Source organism: Pteropus alecto, unplaced genomic scaffold, assembly GCF_000325575.1.
Source record: "Pteropus alecto unplaced genomic scaffold, ASM32557v1 scaffold95, whole genome shotgun sequence".
Taxonomy (NCBI): Eukaryota; Metazoa; Chordata; class Mammalia; order Chiroptera; family Pteropodidae; genus Pteropus; species Pteropus alecto.
In genome coordinates this window covers 9,015,832-9,019,417 of record NW_006441071.1, presented here as the reverse complement: position 1 = coordinate 9,019,417, position 3,586 = coordinate 9,015,832, and positions in this window count along the sequence as shown.

Genomic DNA, 3,586 nt, shown 5'->3' with positions numbered 1-3,586 from the left:
TTTATTTTAAAATTATAATTATTCATAAGTATAGTTGTTCCATGTATAAAAATGATACATATATGTTTCTGAGAATAATTTAGATAAAATTATATGAATGATTCATCTTCATAAAACTACAATTTGGGATTATTCCCATTCTATAGATAAGGAAACTTAGCCTAAGAAAAGCTAAATAGTACACTCATAGTCATTCTGCTAATAACCGGGATAGCTCAGTCTTAAGCTTTTCCCCTCAGCCAAACATTGGCTCCTATGGAAAAGAAACATTGAGAATGAGCTTTGAGAATTATTATAGCTATATATGGATTTAACATTATTAGTAACAATGACATACTGTTTTTTCTTATCTTTAATTATACCTCCTTAAAAATTGTTCACCCTATTACCAGTGCTTCCTTGCCATAATATCTACTGGCTTGTCTGAAGCCCTTTGTTCTTTCCCCACACTTCAATTAGCTGAGTTCTTTGACCTTACCCACTCTCACACCAATCCCTCAGCCAATAATCTGAGATAAATTATCTGAAACTGATCATTTGCATGAATATATATCATGGTTTCCTTTTAGATTTTGGAACTTCTTAACTATGGAATAAACCCATGTCTCTCCCATATAATGAAAGTTAGAAAGTTTGCAATTGGGGAATGAATGCAGTTAGACTCATTGATATCACAATCTGGGAAAATTGACTACTATAATGTCAATGGAATTCCTCTAACTCTTTTATTGCCTAGCTGAAATGAGACAGATTCTGAACTCCCAGAGGGTAAATGCAAGGTATTTTACTTTCTGTCTTAGGTGAAGTTGCCATAACAAAATGCCATAAAGTAGGTGGTTTACAAACAACAGAAATTTATCTCTCACTGTTCTGGAGGCTGGAAGTCCAAGATCAGAGTGCCAGAATGGTGAAGTTCTGGTGAGAATCATCTTCATGTTTGAAGACTGCCAACTTCTCATATATAACATGGTGAAGAGCAGAACAGAGGAAGCAATCTCTCTTGTGACTCATAAAGGCACTAATCCCATTCATGATAGATCTACCCTTATGACCTCATCTAATCCTAATTATCTCTAGAAGGCTACGCTTCTAATACCATCACATTGAGGGGTAGGATTTCAACGTATGAATTTTGGGGAGACATAAACATTTGGTTCATAACACTTTACATATCTTTGGCTAGAAAAGATTTTCCACTTTTAATGTGCTTAATATTTCTTTTGCTTACTTGCATTCCTAGCCACAATTTCTCCTTTATGGGGAAGTATTCAATACAAATTCAATCAAAGCCCTTGTCTCAGCTTTAAAAAGTTTCCCATTCTCATTTTGTGCCTCAAGACAAAAGTATGATTTGTACTTAGTAAATACACAGTTTCTTTAGATTTTTTTTTTCAAAATGCAAAAGAAAACACTGTACCTTTACTTTTAGAAGAACATAAACAAAAATAGCCTCAAGCTTCCATCATAAATAGGTTTCCTGGTAGGCTGCTTACCTATTTTTACAGTTAGAAACTGCATTGAACATCATGAGAACATTATTACTCAGATGCTGTGTTATAAATTAATGGCAGGAAGAGGCAATCCAAATAAAAGTTTTGAAGTGGTTTGCTCATAGAAACCAAGACCAGTACTGAAAATTAGTGTTTCGGACATTACCAACATTTTACTCTTTGATACACGTACAGGGCTCTTTCCCCTAAAGGGATTTAGTTTTGACAAATTATTAACTAAGGACACATTGTATCTGAGGTGATAAAGACAAATTAGACTTCTCTTTTAACTCCTTTATAAAAGTCTTGAAATCTATCATTACTTTCAGTAGAAGACTTATTTAAATGGTGTTTTTAGTAATTTTATTACATATGAACTTTTTATTTTTGCTTTGATGTAGCTAATATATTATAGACCTCACTTAGAACATGATGAAAGGAAGGTTAGGGTTACAAAATTGAAATCTTACAAGGCCACTGCCTTAGATCAAAGACTTCAGCTGAAAATAATGGCTATATTTTGATAATTCATTCTTACAAAGGAATACACTTTTTATCCAACCCCAGGCTACATTATAATGCTTCTTAGCAATATCATGTAACTAGGCAGGTAATAGCACTGAAAGATTTTTAATAATCTTATTGTCCCTTAATCTTAATATCTTCAATAAGAGTGAGAATTTATAGAAACACTAATATGTCAAGGTATAATTTCATAGGTAGTAACATGTTTAATACTCTTCAAAAATGTTTACTTGAGTTAATTTTCTTTTTTTAAAAATTGTATTAAAGTTATTGAGGTGGCATTGGTTCAAAAGATTATATAAGTTTGAATTGCACAGTTCTATTTATTACATTATGTGTTCATCACCCAAAGTCAAGTCTCCTTTTGTCATCACATAGGTAATGATTTCAGTATGAGCAATATGTTAAGTTATATCTATACATATATGTCTAAGTATATACATGTAAATAAATTATACACACACATATACACACATACATTAAACACGAACAATTCATCTAACACCATATTTAACTAGGAGTTATTTATCTATTAAAAATGTTATTAAGAAGATGGAATAAACAAAAACAGCCCCTGAGCATTCCAAATAAATTGTGCAAAATTATTTCATTAATTAAAGATAATAAATATTATTCATAAGAAAATTCTCCATCCCCAAGTTTGGTTATCTAATTATTATTATTTTTTTTACCCTTAGCAGGTTAAAATAATCTGATTATGAGGCTGGCTAGAACCAAGAACAAGGTTAAAAGCAAGACGTTTTAAGTCGGGATCCACACACATACAGATATATAGCATGCATATATACACATCAGGCTTGTTTGCTAAGTATATAATAAAGGACTTATTTTCTTTAATGGATACTAAAGGGCTTTCTATTATAAAGCCTGATTAAAATTGGTCATAGCAATGACTTTAAGAAATCCTTAAATGATTTTATATAGTTTCCTTTATAAGGAGGATATGTACAAACTGTATTTAAGAATGACTTTTTTCCCCACAAATAGCTAACTGTTTTTTTAAACTGAAGCTTGCATATGTACTCTAGTTATTTGAAAAAAATTTTCAGCCCCTCGTAGATAGGGATTATATTGGTTTTAAACCTCTCTGACTAATTTTCCTTATCTTTAAATAGGATCATAACACCTACCGTACGGTATTGTTGTAAGAACTATATGATCAAGAGTATGAGATGACAAGCCGTAGCTGGGAGAAAATATTTGCAAAAGACACATCTGATAAGTACTATTATCCAAAATATACAAAAACTATTAAAACTCAGCAATAAGAAAATGAGTAAAAAATGGGCAAAACCCTGAACAGACATCTCAGACAAAGAAGACATACAGATTGAAAATAGGAACATGAAAAAAATATTCAATATCACATGTCATTAGGGAATGGCAAAACAATGAGCTACCACTACAAACATAGTAGAATGGTGAAAAAGCAAATCACTGACAAGGCCAAATGCTGGCTAGAAAAAGGAGCAACATAAATTCTCTTACATTGTTGGTGGAAATGCAAATGTTACAGCTACTATGAAAGACAGTTTGGTAGGTTCTTACAA